This window comes from Perca flavescens, chromosome 17, assembly GCF_004354835.1.
Source record: "Perca flavescens isolate YP-PL-M2 chromosome 17, PFLA_1.0, whole genome shotgun sequence".
Lineage (NCBI taxonomy): Eukaryota > Metazoa > Chordata > Actinopteri > Perciformes > Percidae > Perca > Perca flavescens.
The window spans coordinates 21,232,229-21,246,837 of record NC_041347.1 but is presented as its reverse complement, the minus strand read 5'-3'; positions in this window follow the sequence as shown (position 1 = coordinate 21,246,837).

The window sequence follows — 14,609 nt, the reverse complement described above, 5'->3', positions numbered from 1 at the left end:
AGGTTCCCGACAGATCTGCCCCCACTGCTAAAAAAGAATCCTAGAGGAAACACTGCAACAAGATTTAACAAGTTATTGGAAACCAAGTAGAATTGCAATGGTCCTAAATGTGTGGCTGTCACACATTGCTATGAAAACCTGCAGTATCCCAGGAGCGTGGTAATTATGCTGTCAAATCTCTGAACAAGAATCCCCTTTGACGACTTTTGGCTAATGTTTGACAGAATACACCACTTGTGGTGTATTTTATATAATTCATAGTAATTCATATTTGATTCTCTGGGCAAAATGTTGGATGCCATTAAAACTTGGCTGTTAAAATACATACAGAACCCCAGACATATAAAACACAGGACACAGAATACATGCATGCTCACACATAAGGGTTGGGCATCGAGAACCGATTCCTAATCGGAATCGTTTCAAAAATTACGATTCCATCGGAATCGTTTCTTTATTGGAATCGTTTGGAATCGTTTGGAAGATTTGGTTTCAAATCTGATCATGGGTTCCAAAATTAATATGCGCAAGTTTTGGTTTCCATAGCAGCCAGGCGCTTGTTGTGTTGCAGCCGTGCAGCACAGTAAGTGGAGCTCTAGTGTGGCTTTATTTTGCATTGTAAACTCCACCACTCAAAGAATCGGAATTGAGAATCGATAAGAACCGGAATCGAAAGGAAGAATTGGAATTGGAATCAGAATCGTTAAAATCCAAACGATGCCCGTCCCTACACATAAGTCTATAAAACATTTGCACAGAACATCAATGTTCCATATTTTGAATCAGCGGCAGAACAGTACAACTCGGCTGTGGTTTTGATTCACATGTATGCATACACAAGAAAAAGTAGTATTGGTTTACACAACAACCAAAACTGGAGTCAAAATACATGTTGGCAGGTGTTTCCATATATGTGTGTTACACAACCTCATCATCTCATCAATGTCTCATATCCACCATTTACTTTGAATGACACCTTCATAAAGAAATCAAGAGTTATCAGTCTAAGCAGAAGCCCTTAAAATATATCAAGTTTACATTTACAGAATGTGTCCTGGAAAAAAAAATGTTGCGTTGTATGGGGTTGTTATTGATCTTTAACAAACATCTTACCATTTTGCCTCTGGGTTTCAGTGGCAACACAAATTGAATAAGTGACAAACTAAATGAAACAGTGGCAAATGAGACAAAATTAGCTAATATACCAAGATGATGGCATTCTAAAATTTCAAACATAGACTTTTGGTTTAATCCTCTGGCAGTAATCAAACACTTCCCAGGTGATCAGAGGTCTGGAGTGTTCATCAGAAACATAATTTCGTCTGAAACTATTAAGTTCTTTTTATAAACAAGTAATACAATTCTTAAAACCAATCGTCTGGCACTTAGATAGCCAGTGCAATGATCTGAGAAGTGGAATAATTTGTTTTGCTTCTTTAGTTTAGTAAGAACTAAGTTAGATACAAAAAATGTTATGTCTTTTAAGATTAATATTATGTAACTGTCTTTTGTAGCTGTTAAAATTTAGGTCTGGGATTTTTGGGTTTGTTATTAGTTTTCAGTAAAAGCAATTTAAGCACTGCATTTTGAACTTTGTGTGGTGTGGTTGAAGTTATTTGAGGCCAAGAAAGTGCTGAGGTTTTTTTTTTTTTTTGTATTTTGACAGGCATAATAGAAAGCATGGAAAGAGCACATACCTCCACCAAGGCTGTGTATTGTAATACTATTTCTATAATACGGTTGATGGATTGATGTTAACCTTTAATCCAGCACCTGCACGTCCTGCAATATGGTATTTTGTAAAATGGTGAAAAGGTAAAAAAAAAAGCCCTAGGTCACTATGATTAGAAATCAAAACTATTTCTGGATCCAAAACAGAATCAATCTCCTGCTCCTTGAAAACAGCACTGAGATTCACATTTAAGTCATTGTGGGTGAACACAGCGGAGAGGATTAGACAAGTACTGTGAATTAAATTACAACAGTTTCTATTATTTGAAGCAACATTGATTGCAATGTAGTTGCATAATGTTTCTATTATCACTGGCTGCAGGAGAAGAGAAGCATCAGAAATGACTTCTCCTGCAGAGAGTCTATGACCTGAGAATGGTTTGCAAGATTAATACTCAGATATCTGCTATTAGGAAGATATACTTAGCAGGTTGTACACGTTGCTACACTTTCCAACTTTTATATAAAACCCAATGTGGGGGTACGCTGGTGTAAATGTCAGTCATTTGCACTCCATCGCACAACATTCGTGACTAAACAGCAGGCACACTGGATAGCAGAACATGGGGAAGTTTCTGTTGTTTGACTGACAGGCAGGGAGGACACATGAGGCTTCACTGACCTGACAACCCTGGCAGAGACGAACTTTCACGGAGAGAAACAAACATGGAGGAAAACACACACACACACACACACACACACACACACACACACACACACACACACACACACACACACACACACACACACACACACACACACACACACACACACACAGTATTTAAAAAAAAAAGTTAGTTGTTGAAGTTTTAACAACAGAGGAAAGCCAGTATTGATGTGATTGCTCCTCAGCTTTGCCACCTGAAAAAGTCAGAATCAGTCCAGCTATATTTTGGACATGTCATTGATTCAAATTAGTTACTCATTACACATGTACAAGCCTTCAAACTGTCACTTTTTGCAAATGTTATCTGTATAGTTTGCACAATTTTGCATTCCTAATGATGGTATAGTTATTTGTAGTACTATAGTCAGAAACGATGTCCATGCTTCACAGTCAACCTTGGTAATTCTATGCACTATTCCTTTTCTTTTCTCTCATTAACTCGTGCTACAGTAATTGCTTTAAATCAGCAGATTATACTAGGTACACCTCCTAATGTGGTGAGTTTGAGCAGCTGTTGTTAACACAGATAAGAAGAGTGACATTGTAAGCGGCTGACAGGATTGGCTGTCATGCCATCTTAAATCACAGGGCATGTATATGTGTTTGAATTGTCTGGATGGAGGCTGCTTGTTACTCTCCTCACCTGTGACAGTGACACCTACAACATGTGGGAGGGAGACTCTCGCTCTACACACATTCACAGACACCTCAACCCTGGCAGCTCTCTGGCTTGTTATCAGTGCATTGCCTTGCTGAAGATGAATCTTTAAAATGTTGTCCTAGATAACTAGTTTCTTTTAGTTGTTTGTAGAAAAGGGTTGGTTTGCACTGTATTGCATTTTTCATGACAACAACTTTGAAGTGTGCCATCTGTTCTTTTCCTTTACTTGTTGTTATCTTCTAATGCAGCATGTATTATTTGCATCATGAACATCAACTGTCTGATGAAAAAAAAAACTGTAATTGCTGATCTCATACATGGAAAGCTCACTGATATTCACTCGAACAAACTTGGAACAGTCGTGAAATGTGAGATACATGGAATATTGGATGTACAATATTGTTGTTTTGCTGATTGGTGACATTCTTACATTATGAGTCAGTGCCAGGTCAGCAGCTCTTCCAAAACCATCTCAATACGAGAAAGCTGTAAGTGAGTGCAAAGGCTGCACGGCCCGCTATATTTGTTGTAGTAATAATAGAAAATGTGCAGAAAGTGCAATGTTAAAAAAAAGGTAGATAATGGGCAAACATGTCTGTATCTTGCATTATTAAGAAATAATCTGAAGAATAAAAAAAATGTAGGTCCTCACCCTAAAAATTAATCAAGCAATCTGATTCTTGAGATACCCTGCTAACTAGTGAAATGACAAACAAATGGGACGGCAAACATAACCTCAGTGGCAAAAGTAATTACAATGAAAGTATAACGGAGGCATACAAGCTCCTAATCAGTTTGTCAGCCTTAATAAGACCTTGCTCCCGCTGAGAGAAAGTAATTTACTGGAAACTGATTTGTCTGATGAACCTCCAAATAAACCACCAAGCCAGTGAATCCATCATATTATACTGCACATTATCCTAGTGTTATTATGGTGATCACAGAGGTTAGAGTACATACCTTTTCTGTCATAATTCTGACAGTTTAGATAGTGATGATATAACACAAAATTATTTATGATACTGGCACCAGGTAGTGGTGAAATTACTGTAAGTAGTTTACAATGAGCTTTGTAACAGTTACTTCTTTGCTAGACCTAAATCAAAAATAAAGTAATTTCAAAACTACATCTTAAATTGAATGCAAATGCTTTTTATTAAATAATGTATTTCATTGAGCTATTACACTTTCCTGTGAAGGTCAGTCATGTGACAATGTGTATGCTTTTCTTTACCCCCTCCAAATTCAATGTCGGAATATATCGTTTAAAGACTGAGTTGGATCCATATTCACACAACACAGACTGCAAAACATTGAGCCCATTAGGATTGAAATGGAGGGCCAGGTGACATTGATACATTTAGAATACCTTCCCTTCTCCCCTACTTAAAGCATTAAAAAAACACATACTGTATATTGTGGATATGATGAGAATCTGCTAATCATGATCACTTTTCACACATACTGAATGTGCAGTGTGACATAATAAACATGCAGTAAAGGGACCATCTGTCCATATGGTTGGCAATTACATTACAGTTCCAGCTCTATAAATGGTGATTGAGTGAGAGAGTGCAATAGAAAGATACAGTGTGCATGACAAATGTCCCATATGGTCAATATGTTTTACAGGATGATACATTGTAGGTAGAGCTTTTCTCTCCCATTAAACGTGCCTTGTCAAACAACAGATTTATAATACACTTGCTGGTCTTCTTTCTTGCACTCACATTGATTCCTGACACGACTGCCTGCTGCTGTGCAAGAGTTTAATGTTTTCTGTGCAGAAGTACAGAAAGGCCTGTTGTGTATGCATGCCCGTGGAGGACATGGTCATTTTAGTGAATGGGACTCATTAGAATGAAAGTGTCATGTGACAAGTTGTGACAATTGTTTTGCACAGAGAACAGTTGCCCCTGTCCTGGCAGTGTTACACAGAACGGCCATCTGCAGCCCACATGTCAGAGAGCAGCAGCCAACATGGTGGCAGATAATTGGTGAGGAAGGAAGGCTAGAACAGGAGCCGGGGTCTGAACCTACTGAAATCATGGAAGAGCTGGACTAACAAAACATGCATAGACACATTTGTGTGCACAAATGCAGAGTGTGGGAGCGCATTATCATTTACATTTCCTTCCTTTTCCTCTACAGTACATGGCAGAAGCCTTTAGATATATTCACTGACTGTGAAGGTCTCTGAGTTATTCATGGCCTGAGGGGGGACATCATTCTTATACGTTTCATTGCACCATTTACTTCCGTTTAACATCAATCATGTGAGGTAATGACAAAAGTCAATGTGTAAAAAGAAACGAGGAAGCACTACTCTAGCAGGACTGTTGACTCACACAATATTAATGTACATTTGCAGTAAAGTGCTGTGCACAATGCTTTTTCATTTAAATAAGCATTTGCATAAAGTGTTTATTTTGTGCTAGGTCAGAATGACATCCCATAAAAGATACATAATTGATTACCCATGCCATGTTAAAATGTACGGAAGCATAATGCATTCACTTGCGAAAAAAAAATTTGCCCTGTTTTTCTGAATTAATGAAATATCTATCTCAGGAATTCTGAGATAATATTTTCATGAAAAAAAGATCAGTTTTCTCGTTAATTCAGAAAAACAGAGATTTTTTTTCCCTCAAGTGAATGCATTATGCTTCCGTAAAAATGGACTCATCTTGTTCAAGGTGATTTTTATAGATGCATTGACATTTCTCACATTTGTTTTTGAGGGAATATTCATTTGTGAAATGGCAATATTGTCACAATATATCCAGAAACAAACACACCCAGACAAACCCACCCAGACAAACACACGCACACACACACACACACACACACACACACACACACAGACGTGCACCAAATGCTTTCACACACTGAATGACAGACAGATCTGTCAAAACTTGTGTACGTCTCATTTGTCTGGGAATTAAAACAGGAAGACAGCTGAGGAATCTCACACAGCAATCTATCCCTCAGCCACTCATACAATATGCTTCTACCACTTGTATGAGCCAAATGATTATTTACAACCTGCTGTAAGCAGAGAACGTATGAATAAATTCATGTGACTGCGTTGGACTGCATGAGGCGCAAGAATCAACTAGCACGTCTTCCATGCATGAATTGAAAGTTATTGATTCACAGATGGCAATCATCACTGATCCAATTACAACTGAGAACACAACTTGTTATTATTAAGCATTTATGCTTGTCTTATTTTTAACTTAAATTGTATACTGCTAATCTGTTTTATTGAGAATTTAACCTGGAATTTCTATAATTTAAAAAATCTTTAATTACATTTCTTCTTAATCTTTTCCCCCTTGATTGATGTCACTAGCCGTTAGTGTTGATTAATGTTACTTGTTTGGCAGCATTACAAGCCTGATGTTGAAAAGACAGACTACAGTATTTGGTCCAATGCATCTCTGGGACGCTTCATGTCAAAGTTGTCAGAACGGGCTTCCGGGCACCAGTGCTGATCCCAGACAACAAGCTTTCATCGTCCAACAGCTCAGGGCTGTTGTTTCCTCAACAGACAAACTAAGGATCAACTTGCCCATTACAGTTTTTTTCGATTGCTAGACTGGAGTCACATGTGCAAAACTCTAACTACAGTCTGCACAGCAGCAGTTCATGTGGACCAAACTCTAGTTCGTTTTTCATTGCTTGAACACAGTTTTCAAAACTCTACACACTTATCCCATGACTTTAACCACAACGTGCACAACACTGTAGATTTACAGCACTTTGTTTAAATGCTAACACACTTCTGTCAAAACTGTTAACCACACATTCAAAACAGAATAGATTTCAGTCTGGTGCCTATCAAACACTGCTGATTGCAATTTTAGCTGAAAGCCTAAGTAGGTGTCTTGTTTTAGACTAGTTAGTGAACATATATGGTATTTATATAGAGAAAGCTCAGAAAGACTTTTTTTGTATACAAACACCAAATAAGAATGAAACAATTATACACTGTACCGTTTGAGATAAATAGGTAAAAGAGTAAAGATACCAACATGTCCAGGTAAGATGTCTGAGGTTATGTACACAGCTATAAAAAAAGTGAAAAACACTATCTTTACAATAGTAAAACTGCGTTCTTACTGTAGCAATAGAAATACCACATTCATTTTTATTTAGAGATGATGCAAACATCCAATGTGATGAAGAAAACTTGCCACATGATGCTGGAGCGAGGCAGGATTAGTCACACTATTCTTTGGTACTGTTACGTATGTACCTTTAGTTTTTTTCCCCAGTAATTCCATAAATTACTAGAGACAAAATACTTTATTGAAGAAAACGGCTGATTTTCATTCCTTCTTTTTTACCTTATGTAAAAATTGGTATGACATACAATCTATATTTTTTCTAGATAGTTTCCCTTAGTTTTGCTGCGGTAAAGTAGCTCACACTAATACTTACATTTTGATGCAAACTTGTTCCTATATCTGCCTGGAGATAGACAAACACCACAATTTAGTAGAAAAGCAAAACCTGTTAACAAGTCTGGGGATTATCATGTGTGACGGTGTCACTAAATTAGGAAAAGATGCCTTGCTGTCATCAGCTGTAATCTTTTGCTATGTAGAACAGCACCAGATGACATTGCATGGAGGCGATGTATATCTCCAAAAATAAATAACATCAAAATGATCTGGATGAACAGATAATTCTTAAGGTGAGAGCAAAGATATCCTTGAATGTGTTTTTATGTTAGTAAGTGAGTCGTTTCGCTTTAATATCTCTTTGTATGGAAACTTTCGCAGTGTTATTTTCTGTTTATGCTGCAGCAGCTATGCACACTTTTGAAAGTCAGCCAAAAATCTTTGTTGTGTGATGTTTACTTTATCACAGCCAGCAGCCATTAGACAGAAAACTTTTGAAGCACACAGAAAAAGAAACTTAATTTTCACATAGTGGATCACAATAAATACTACACTGTGACTTCTGGGTGCATTTATCAAATACCGTTTGCACATCAGGGAGTTTATTCAAGGGCAACTATTAAGTCTGCATTTATCAGTTGTTACAGAAACAAACTGTCCAGATGCATTTGTGATAAAAAAAAGTCCTTGTAACCAAACATAATTTAAAGAAAAAGTCTGCATTTATTGTTTTCTTTTACGTATTATTGAAACATGGTTTTGAGCTCTTTAGTTTTCTGCCTGCAGAGATCTTGGCTTTCACATTATCCTTAGCAGTTTACCAAACAATATGTTGGCTGGATGCATTCATTATACATGACAAAACATGCTCTCTTTATCACAAAAATGGCAAAATTACATTTATAAGTCCACAAAATATGTCAGGGTGTTGTACTTTTCTTTTATTAAGGCATTGGCTTTTGGCTTTTTCTGCAAGCAAATCAGTGTATAACATCTCAACTGGACTTATTTTGATTTGGTGTGTGTATATGGGACGTGGAGATTAACGATGTTCACATGAACAGTATATTTAATCTGTGATGTGTCTTAATCATCTTTAGGTTGCTCTATTTCAGTATGTACATACATCCACAACTGCATGATGCATGTTATGGTGTGAAAGCCACTGAAAAATACACAGATATTGAACCACTCTACAGCTAACATGACCATACATTACTTTTGCATACATTCAGACCCATTATTCAACATAAAACCTTCAATTTTAGTGTGGCAATGAAGAACTCCATTCTTAACTTTTAACCTAACACGATTGTCTGGGTTCTCAGCCTATCACACACAGAAGTTAGTTCTCAAATCTTACATTTCACAAAATTCGGCATGACATTCAAGATGGGAAAGAGGACAATTTAGGTTAAAAACTAACCTTCCTTTTACATACTCTAAGGAGTGAGGTAGCACTGGCCCATTGTAAAACACCCCACCTTTGTATGGTGTCACAGTCAAGTGGCACTATGAGAAAGGCTCCACACTGATAATGCAAAGGTCAACATCTAACGGCTTTATGCAGCATCAGCATTCTAGTAAAGAGAATGCACAGGCACTGCTAATGGCACTGTCAAGAGGAGTATATAACACATTTATACCTACTTCACCTTTTTACCAACACTTGCCTCAATGCCCCCCTGAGCAATGTTATGCTGATTAGCCATTTAAAAATGCGTGGTAGTTGTGGAAATCTTGGTATAAATGGAATATCGTGATCCTTGATATCTAATAGAAGAATGCATATCTCTAAATCCAGCCTCTCTGCATTGGTTACCCTTGTACTTTATTGAAGATTTAAAGATTTGAATTATCATTTAATGGCATTTTTAGCTAATGGCATTAGGAATAGTTGCTGACTATGTTACTGACCTCATAACCCCAAATGAGCCTGAGTGCAGCCTGAGATCCCCCCGGTGGGTCTTTGTTAGTGGTTCTGATGTTGAGGCTAAAAACCAGAGAAAGGGCTTTTGCAGGCCCCTTGAATAATAAAATAATGCAACCTAGCTTTTTATCTTCTTTTAAATCTCTTTTGAAAGCACATCATTTTCTAAATGTATGTGTTTTTGTAAATCACTTTCCAAATGACTTTTGAAAGGTGCTTTACTTGAATAAAGTTACAGATGTGCACTAATAAGCTTACATATTTTGTAGATCTGGTTGTCCTTTGCTCTATCCTGTGGCTTGAGTCTTATATTTGTAGTTTTAGCAATTATTCCTGTGAGCTAAAACTTTTACATATGTTTTTCAAATACATATAGCATACAAAAAGTAAAATACATACTGTAACAGCATGCACCCAAAACACACACGTTTGAACATATTGAAAAATGAGGCCCAATGACAGATACGGTAACTTCAAGGACTATGAACCTTAACCTCCCTGGAGCTTATCTGGGTTGCTCTCACTAAAATCATCAATTATTTACTTAGAGCAAATCTCAGTATTCATTATCGAGCAGTATCATAATTGTGTACTCATCCTCTACAAATAATGAAATTGCACCATCTTTATTTAACTGTTTGACTATACCAAGTCATTTTAACGATCACTCAGTGGTTACTCCACTTCTTTGTTACAGAAGCAGCAGCAGTGTCGAACTTCTTACTGTGACTGACTGGCTGCTTCCAGTAGTGCCTTCAGCTCTGGGCTCTGTGACAGTTCAGTTGAAATATGGATATAGTTCATGAGAGACAGGACGGGGAAAAATTATCTGTCTATACCAGCATCAATTGTGTACTAATACAGAATAGGCATCCTGCTCTAGCACAGAACAATACAACCCTCAACCAACTCATCCTCTAGCTTTGACTAATAACCCACACTCACGGCGGCATCTGTTTGGGGGGCTGCAGCAATTGGATGTTGAATGTAATGGAGTCTGTGGTTTTTTCGGGCTTGTGTGTGTGTGTGTACATTCTTGAGTGGTGAAATGTGGAAACTAAAATGAAAAAAGACAGATGACGAGAACTACAAATGGTTGTGTTTGTTATCCAAAGCGTTTAGTCTTTGTTTTCTTTCTCTGTTGACATGTCCCATATGTTAGAGGCATGACCAGGAGCAGGATGGATTCTGTGGTTGTCTTATATGACATCTTCAAGAAATAGGGAGACTGATAAATTGGCTGTCATACATTGTCATACCTTTCATTTGTTCAACAGAGTCACAGTTTTCACAGTCTCGCTTTGCCAGACCATCCACACGCAGCGGAGCAGAGGAGGGTCTGGCTACTCCACACAGCATTCGGGATGGGAGCAAAATTGCTCTGATTTATTGGCATTTCTTTAAACCAATCACAATTGTCATGGCTGTCATACATTGTCATACCTTTCTAATTTGTCAACAATTTCGACATGTGTAGCAACAGTAAATAAAAGTGGGAACAGGTTCAGTTGAATCATTTGAATTGTACTCCATGTGACATTTCGCATCATTCACAATTTGTGCAAACCTCACTTTCACATTATTGGAAATTTTACACCACAATTACAAAAAATAATGCATGCAATTCACGTCGGTACTACCGAATATATGGTGGTTGCTGTGCCTTGGGGACTGACTGACAGGCTGAGGTTGCAAGGCAAGGCAACTTTATTTCTACAGCACCTTTCAGCAACAAGGCAATTCAAAGTGCTTTACATGAAACATTAAAGAGCAATTAAAAACAGTAATGATGAAAATAAAACAGGTTAAAATAGAATAATATACAAATACAATAATAAAAGTAGAATAATTATTCAATTTAATATGTTGTAGGGACGGGTTTGGGAGGAGAGAGGGAGGGGTTTTATTTTTGTTTGTGTTTAATTTCTGTCAGTGTAAAATATTCTAAATAAATAACATAATGTTCTAAGTAAATAGGTTTGGAATTATTTTTACAAGTGAAATACATTTTTTTTAATTACAGAGGGAAAGTACAGAAAAAAGTACCGTTGGGTACCGGAACTGAATTCCAGGTACCGGTATTGGTAGTGGTATTGGTTCAGATTCGAAAGGTACCCAACCCTATTTAAGACATATCCTTCCAATGTGGGAAAGAAAAAGGTATATTGCCCTTAAGAAGTGAAACATTTTAGAAAATTGGTGGAGATACCTGAAACTCTTGACTATTGGTATGTGGGGAGTTTGAGATGTAACAGAATTTAAATGCATCAGTGCTGACTTTGTCCAGTTAATTTTGTACCCAGATAAATGAATCAGGTACAGCACTTTCGTGGGCACTACGCACTTTCACATAACATGCTTAAAGCCAAGAGGAGCGGTGTGTAGGACTGAGTTACTGTGAAATTGACTTTGTTACTAACCCAACTGTGTGGAATTAAGCAACATTTTAAAAAACTCCCCCGAGGAGAGGACTGTCAGACTTAAACAGGCTTATGTTTGACACTTTGATGATGCATCATTTGGCATATTTCATAGAGAACATTTAGACAAGTCCTCAACCTCAGTTTCACTTCTCAACTTACCCGAAGCCACGATGACTGTGCATGGGGAATTATTTAGAATGAATTACAAATAAGGCAATTTGCCAGACTTGCCTCATGAGATGACAAAGCCAAAGACCTTTTAGACCTTTTTGTTAATTAAAAACAGTAGTTCATATTGAAATACATTTTACGATTGCATGTAAATTTGACACCATTTAAAAGACAAAACATTATACATTTTAATCGGACTAATACTTGGATTATGAAGAGAGGTTTATATTTTGCTCCCTCATTGGCACAATGTTTAATGAATTACAAAAATGTAAAGGTTTCTTCATTAGCAACTAAACATACTGCATAAAAAGCATAACAGGATGGATTAGATGCCCATATATTGTATTTGCAGAAGGTGAGGAAGACTTTAATAGACCATTAATAGTATGCATTACTGGGATTTTCTCTAAAATGTTAACAATAGAAGATATTAAATACTCCCAAAAACTTTTAAATTCCTTCTTATACTGTGACACAACTAACACTCAAAGGAGCAAAAAAGGAAAGCATTTCTCTGAGCATTTCTCTTTCCATCAGTAGATGTGCCAGTTGGACATCATTCTTTTGCCTCCAGACACCGTGGATGAAGGAGAGCAAAGAAAACAAGTTGGCGAGTAGCAGACAGTGAGCGAGTATAAGAAGAAATGAGGGATGGCAGGATGAAAGATCTGTGACTGAAACAGAGTACAAATCAACAAGATGAACCTAAACACTGCTTCTCCCCATTTCCCACCTTTAACTATGCTGCACAGATGCTCTCCTGATTCCTAAAAGTCCATTTTAACAATTTCTCTACTTCTCCCCTTACAGGGTAAATTTAGTGTCCCTTGCGCCCCCTGCGTCTGATGACTCAGTAAGTGGTCTTGAAATTAATTTGATCACCACCACCACCCCTCCTGCTCTTCTCTCCTTACCGCCTGTTTCTCCTGCCTCTTTGGAGGATTAAATGGTTTGAGAGATTCCTGGCCATGGCAGAAAAGCATGCTGACAATGGGGGGCAGAAACCGAGGGCTTGCATGATGGTTTGGGGTGAGGCGATTGCTCTACGTTGTTGTGATGCAGCAGTTTGACAAAGCAGCTCAGATATGGGTCTCAACTCCCGACCTGATTACATCCAAGAGAAATAACCCAGCACCTCCAGCTGACAGATATCAAAGCAGCCTTCATAAAGTAGTCACATGTATGAAGCCGGTTTACCCATTGGAAAATATATCAAGCAGTATGTTTGTTTGCATGATAAGATAAGTTCCAACTCATACATAATGCATAATAGATTTTGATATAATTTTAAGTACAGTGTCTCTATAGATATGATCAAATGGCACTACCTTTTTTGAAAAGTCATCACACATTGGATTGGACACAAATCTGAATATTAGGATTTTCAGGATTTTGGGATTTTCTCATGCATGTGGGGAAGAATAAGTAAGCTATTGGGACTATAGACTATGGGATTTTATACTGTGAAATGTCACCAATAAAGGCTTCTCAACCAAAAACTACACAACTGGACATGTTCCAGCAGCAATATGTTTTGCGTTCTCCTGCAATATATTTCGTCCCCTCGCGATATATTTTGCGTTCTCTCACAATATATTGTGTTCCCTCGCAATACTTTTTGCGTTACCTGACAATACTTTTCTTCTTCCATTGCCGAGTAATGGGTCTATCCACTCAGCTGCCCAGCACCACGTCACAATATAGATCAGCTTGTTCAATTTTACTTTGAGCTGGGAATGCTGATATACTGCTCAATGGGTACATTCATATCTGTTGAATGAAAAGATAAAGTGTGTGTGTCGTATGTTGAGATGAACCAATACTGATCGAATTATCAGAGAATCTGCAGCTCCCCTTGGAGCTTTATAGAGGCTCCGCTCATATTTTGCTAAGTTGTAGCTTGTGTCCATTTTGTTTCTATGGTTGTATCAAATTGGACAAATAAATATGTTATTTATCAGACAGTAAACAAACATGTACAGATATAACCTATTTAGACACCACTTAAATTAGAAACCGCATCATATGCCGCATTAGACCCAAAATGTAGGCTATTAGACACTTTAAAGTTAAAACCAAATATCCCAATACTTGTAAATTATTATAAGACACCATTTTATCTAATTTGAAATAAAATAAAATGCTATTAGATCCCAAATGTGTTAGATGCCAAATTGTAGACATAGACACTTTTACCAACCTGGACATTTAGCAGGCTGTTATTAGAAGAATGTAATGTCATATCGGGCATAGCCTTTAGTTAGACAAAACCCTGAGAGCTCAAAAGACAATACCTTTATTTGGCCTTTATTTAAGTTTCATTTTCTTATGTGTCATTTGTGGCTAATTAGAAGAAAACTGCCGTAAGTCAAATCACATCAGGTCAAATCTGGTCGCTACTTCACACGTCCCTTACAGCCCATATGGAGACACCAGACCGTGATGTAATTGTTGATGTAAATCTAATGTAATTAAATGGATTTGTCACACAGTAGCCCACAGGGATATAGACTATTATAGGTAGAAAATGAACATATAGGCGACTGAAAGGGTTGTAGCCATAGTTAATTTTAACCAAAGTACAGGCTGTATTTTCACGTTTTTGTCCCTGAAC